We start from the raw sequence: 6,602 nt of genomic DNA on the forward strand, positions 1-6,602 counted from the left end.
TCCTGAGATACTCCTGGTGTTGCAGCTCTCAAGGTCAGTGCAGTCAAACTCACCCAGAGCAACAAGCTGCCCCTCAGCCAGAGCAACAGGCTGACAGAGGGACCAGCATTCCTTAGCTCCCTGAAGGGCACCTTTTCTGCCTCAATTCCCAGCAAATTAGCAAACACATCTATTCATCTGTCTCCTGTGTGCACAGATGAAAGCTGCATCAATCCTGCACTGAACAGATGAGTCATTGCTAAGCTGTGCCATAACAGCTCCATCAGGAGGGGCTCTTCTCTCTGCAGGGACCATCCCCTCCCCAAATCCTCTTGTCCTCTCCTCCTGTCTCAATTTGGAAGGAAAAGTCAATCATTTTGCAGGCCCAAGCAGCTGCTCCAGGATGTAGGGTCTAGTGTGAGGTTCATCCGTAGGGGTTTTCCCTCTTTTATGAAAAGCAGCTGATTCCCATTAGGTCCTCAAATTGCCACACCAACACTGTCAGCAATAAAGGATTCAGCCAACACAATGAGGTTATGTATCAGGATTTATCCCACAACAAAGGTCCATCCCTACACTCCAGGCGTCCTCCAGTTACACACATCAGTCTTGGAAATTGCTGCTGACCACACCTGACCTGGAGAAATGCTGTGCAGGAAGAGCCAAAGATGACAGGAAAGACCTTATGTATCCTCAAGTCTTCTTCCCCTTCCCTTCTTTGTCATTCCTACCTGCTTGGAAGAAAAGGCACCAAATTTGCCTTTTTGGGGCAAAGAGGAGGGTTATAAGGACCAAAGCTCCATTCTCTTAAGTAGCACAGCCTGGGTTGGATTTTGGGGCAAAGAATACAAAGGGTCCCTAATATTAGGGCATGTAGGGATATAACAAGGAGTAATGGCTTTAAACTGCCAGAGGGCAGGGTTAGATGGGATACTGGGGAGAAGTCCTTTCCTGTGAGGGAGGTGAGGCACTGGCACAGGTTGCCCAGAGCAGCTGTGGCTGCTCCACCCCTGGAAGTGTTCAAGGCCAGGCTGGGTGGAGCTCTTACACCAACCCAGTGAGACGTTTTCAGTGCCACAGAAGGAGGACAGACACCAAAAACCTACAATTTCAGGGCCCTCAGCAGGTTCTGAAGCTTCAGCTGCTGTGCTTGCATTTGGTCACTTAAGAGCATCATGTAAGACCAAACTACCTTTCAAAGGGACAGGGACCATCCCTCTCCCCAGCCAGCTTCTCTTGGGGCAGGGCAGTTTGCACTGGCTAGCTCCCATGACTGAATTCCCATCACGGGCTCAGGCACTGGCACCAGCTGGTAGGTGAAGAACAGGTAAATTTAGACTCAAATCTGCAGATTTTGTTCCTGTGGCAGACTGTGTGCACAAACTGCAAAGTTAGAATGTGGCCACTTCAAGGAGGTACCTGAAAACACATCACTTCCTGAAAAGGGGGGAAAAAAAAAACAACGCAAAAACATCAGGGTTCCAACTACTAAAGGTAATGACTGAAATGACTGGGCCAAGGCTGTCAGAAACTGGGGGTGTTTCTTTATTATTACTTTTATATTCTTTCTATTACAGCCACAGCCATAGGTATTGGGCTGTCCCTCCTGAAATCCTGAGGCTTAAGACCATTCTCAACTCCTTTTCTTCTTCCAAGGATTAGAAAATCTCCTCATGCACCAAAGTGGCTTGGAAGAGAGCTAGGAAAAGAAAGGACTGTGAGCAAGGACTGCAATGAGCAGACTGCAGAAGGCCACAAAAGTCCTGGCCAGCTCAGCTGAACATCATGTAAGAAACCAACAAAACCCATCTGAAAATAAATAAATCAGGATTTAGATCTGGAACCACACTTGTGAGTTATTTTAGGGTAGAAATTAGAAGCAACTTGATGACACAACCAGGCTAGCCCTACTTTTCCCCTGGGACTCACATTATACTCACTGTCTCAAATGTAGCTCCTCCACTGTCCTTTGAGCCCATCAGTGTTTGTATCAGTCACCATGATATCCCATCACTGCCTGAGATTGCCTAGGATTCCATTCCCCTCTTCCACCAAGCCTTCACAGCTGGGGTAGGATAGGGAAGGAATGAACTGATTTGTGGGAGTCTGAGCTTAGTGGGAAATGAGGAGGCCTCAATTTCTGTCTTCCTCATTACACAGGAGGAAGTTGGAATTTTACACACGTTGTGCGCACACAATAGAGACCTTTGCACTCTGTAAAGAAACACCAGCTGCCACCAAAGGTGGCAGAGCCATTTCTCCCCAGCACTCTCCATCACCTTCTTGTCTATCCCTTAAGGAATGCAGCTGGGACCACCCTGTCCTTTGGGAAGTGCCCTCAGAGGTTTGTACCTGTTCCCTCTGCCACATGGGGAGTGATCCATCCATCCCAGCCTCCTCCTGCAACTGAGCAGCACATTTTGCTCCCCAGCACTTCAACTCCCCATTTTCAATGGAGAAAACTACCATTCCTCCCCTTTTCTGAGCTGCTGGGGGAATAAACATGTTACAGGCAGGAAGATGCCAGGCAAGCACCCAAGAGAAGTGACGGCAGAGTAGTGTGACTAAGCCTTTCCCCATCCCCAAGAAGTGCTGTGAAGACAGATGAGGTAATGCACTGCCTCTTGATATTACCATAAATATTAAAGCAGCTTTACATAAGGAGCTTGTGTTCACTCAGCTGCTGTGAGCTGCTTTCCAAGGAGGATTTTAGCTCCCTTCCAGGCAGTTTCAGCCCCCAACTCCTGACGCAACGCACGGCAAACGTGATAAAACACCACGCAAGCGCCACGACAGCAGAGTCACTTGTCAGAGATGCTTTTAAAGAGCCTCAGTGCACAAGGGACAGGCTGTGCTGGAGCCTGCTGTGCTTCCCAGCCCTCTCCAATCCAATCCTCAGAGACAGCAGCACCAAGTCACAGCAAACACCATTGACCCACTTCACTCTGATGAGATATTTATGAATCCTTTTCCAATCTGTTGTTTGCTACTCCCCCCATGCCTCCCCCCGGCTCTGGATTAAACATTTCCCTCTCAAACCAGCCCTTTGAATCTTGACATGGAGAGTGTCAAATGCTGGAAGTATTTTAACAGTGGCAGCAGCAGCCTCCACGGGGGGAGATTTTCCAGCAAAGCCTCTGCTCCGTGGCTGCGGCACTCCTGCAGCTGCTCCAAGCCCCAGCACTCTTGTCACCAGTCCAGCTGTGCTGGCAGTGACCAAACTGCACCCACCACCCCCAGAGCATGGGCAGGACCCGACTCACTCCCTGTGCCACCAAGCCATGTCCCCTCTCTCCTAGCCTGAGTGATGCATCAGCATTCAGAGGTTGGGTCATACCTGGCACCAAGGTGAGATGTGGGAACAGGACAAGCTCCTGTAGCCCAGCAAAACTGGCTTTGCCTTCCATCTGCCAAGGGAAGGGCTGTGAGATGCAGACCCTGGGCCACCAGCTGCACAGAGGTGGCCTCTAACACAAGTCCTCCCCAGCCACACTGCCCACGCAGGTGACACAGCATTTCAGCACCCTGCAGACAGCCCAATACACTCCCCACCAGCATGAGCCCAGAAAAAGGACATTTATGGTCTTTTTCTATGCTACAGCCTCTGCAGATGATGACATCTAAGCTAAGTGTCACCTCTGTGAGCCACACACATGCTGTCCCCAAAGATGTCCCTGGGATGGACGTGGCAGACATTTTATCCTCCAAGAGATGGAGGCGAAACTGCAGACACACCATAATCCTGCCAGGGGCTCAGCTTCTGTTCCTTTTGTGGTTTGTAACCCCAAAACACAGCTGTAATCTACCCTGGTTAACCTGCACTCTCCCTGCACACAGCCATGACCACAGCACAAACAAGGCATTACCAAAACAGCCCTGGGAAAGAGGTTTTGTCTCAGCCACGTGCTCCGACTGATGCCCGTAGGGGCTGGCACTGAGTTACACCCAGCACGGCCCTGACCTGCTGTCAGCAGGAGAAATCACACCTGGCAAGGCTGTACAACCTACCAGGTCACCCACTCAAGTGCTACCAGCTCCTGCCATGCAGCTGGACAGGCTGTACCCTCAGACATAGTCTAGAGCAAAATAATTTCTAGAATTAGAGAGAATCTGAAAATACTTTGCTGAGATTGGGTTAGAAATATCCTCCTGCAAAACCTGACTCCTCAGGGCCATAACACAGACCATGTGCCCCCAAAAAGGGAGGTCAGAGCCCCACACTTTGCTGTGCTGTCCTAGTTTCAGTCCTGGGTTTGATCCACTCTGAAACCCAAAATCAAATACTGTTTTCCCCCTTATAGTTCCATTTTTTTGTAGTGGAACAAAACTGTAGCTTTTGCTTTCAAAAATCATGAGGTGTTAGATCTAAAGCCTCTCCCTGACAGGACTGAGCATCCTTCACCCCAAGACAGAAATTCAGGGAACAAAGTAAAGGATTCTCAGCCAGGATGACTTCTTTACCATGGCAGCTACTTGGCAGGACACTGGATTGAAGCACTAGAGTAGTTTCAGTGGGGAGCAATTTGGGAGATGCTGTGGAAGATACTCAGCAGCAACAGGAATCACAGAGCTTTAACCCACAAGTGTGACACCTCACAGGGATCAGGGGTGTATCCTGCACCCTACCCTGGGCACTTCCTTGTTTCTTTGTAATGCTTTTCCAGCCCTCCCAGAGCCAAAAATTCCATGCCAGCAACTCCTGATGGCACTGGGGATGAGTTGCTGCACTAAGAGGTGGCACATCCCCTCCTGGGGAAGGCTGGGACCTCCTGTGAGATGAGAAGGCCCCTGCCAGCACTTGGGAAAAGCCTTTGGCAAGAGGACAGATGCTTCCAAACTGGGGTGCTGCTCCCCTAACAGCCAGGGGCCAGTTCCCAGCTGCAGAAGGCTCATTTCCTTTCTAACAGATCTTGCTTTTAAGGCCTCTTCCTGGCAATCCTGTATCCCACTTCCAATGTCCACAAGCAAAAAAAAAAAAAAAAGGTGAGGGATACATGTGACAGTAAAATAGCCCCAACCACTGCAGGAAGCAGCAGCAGCAAATTTAACATCACTCCCCAGTTTATTGGCATCCTAAATCCATCCCTTCTGCCCGATGCAGGACCACAACAGGCTTTCATGGCATCACCCCCTCTGTGACTCAGCTGTGGATAGCAAAAGGATTCCAGAGGCAATTCCATAGGTTCAGACCTGGGTCTGGAAACTGGCAGCCCCTGGATCTGCAGGCATCAGCCTGAAAACTGTTGCTCTGCAGCTGAAATGTAAGAAGCCACTGCAGGCAGATGAGGGGCCAAATCCACATGAGGCAGTGACCTTCCAGGGAAGCTCCTGGCATGCTCCATCCCTTACACCTTGTGCAGCAAAACCAGGGCACACCCCCTCCCTGTGGAAAGCTGGGAAGGATGTAGTGAAGGAAGGATGGCCAAAGCTCCACCAGCACAGCAATCCCTGCTCAGAGAGCTCCATCCCTCCCTCTGCCTGCCCCTACACCCAGCCAAGGATGGGGAGAGTGTGCCAGGGTGCTTGCCAGACCCCCATCCCAGCAGCCTGCCAGCAGAGGGGATGGATGCAGAGGGATGAATATCCACATTTAGGGGAATTCTGGGACTTCTTCCTCCATCCTACCACAATATCATGGGGGTACAGGCTGATGCTGGGCACTGAGGCTGAGAAAGGATATATGGAAAATGCTGAAGGTCAAACCTGTGAAGGTCAGACTTTTGGAGGTCAATCCTGAGATAGAACAGGGAGCTTAATCCAGCATAGTCCATCCTCCCTCTCCTGACAGCATCCTGCCCAAGCCCCACCCAGCAAAACGGGGCTGTGGTGGGAAGGGCTTCCTCCTCCTGTCCCAATACCCAAGTTTTGCCAGGCTGCCCTCAATTCAAGACTAAAAATCCTCTTTCTTCCCCTTTCCACCTCCCCAGAAGCTACCAGATGGACAGGGAAGTAAACAGGAGCAAATCAACAGGTCCCTGCAAACACACAGGGATGCACATGGACATGCAGGGAGCAGGGACATGAAGAAAAGCCCAAGACATTCCCAAAGCCTTCCCTCCTTGAAAGCACACACCATGACTCAGGAGCCCTGCTCTGCTATCCTCCTTTCTCCCATTCCTTTGGTGCAATATTCTCCCTTAAACAGGCACTATTGCCTGTCTCCTCTCCCTTTGTGAGCTCCTTTCCAGCACAAGCTGGGGGTTATATCAGAGGATACCCCACTCCTTGATGTCAAAGCCTCCCTGCCTGACAGAACAACCCTCTTTTGTGAGGGTGAAGGATGAGCCAGGCTGCTGACTTTCCAAGCTTCACTTGCCTCAGGACTGACACAATTAGAGCTTCAACCCATCCAGGCAGAGCAAACAAATCCCGTTGTCCACACATATATATGGGAAGAAGGGGGGAAAAAACCCCACACCTCAGCTGGAAAATCTGCTGAAAACCTTTCAGGGAGGTGTAGCGGGATGTTTAGCCGGGGATGCTGCTCCCCTCCCTCCCAGCAGTCCTGTTTCCGGCACATGGTCAGCTCTGCTTCCCCGTCCGCACAGTCCCTGAGCCTGCGGAGGCTCCTGCGGCATCGCGGGCCGCTCCAGCCCGGCGGCACAGGTAGGTGAGGCGGCACA

The sequence above is a fragment of the Acanthisitta chloris genome, unplaced genomic scaffold (assembly GCF_000695815.1).
Source record: "Acanthisitta chloris isolate BGI_N310 unplaced genomic scaffold, ASM69581v1 scaffold11372, whole genome shotgun sequence".
NCBI classification, from domain to species: Eukaryota; Metazoa; Chordata; class Aves; order Passeriformes; family Acanthisittidae; genus Acanthisitta; species Acanthisitta chloris.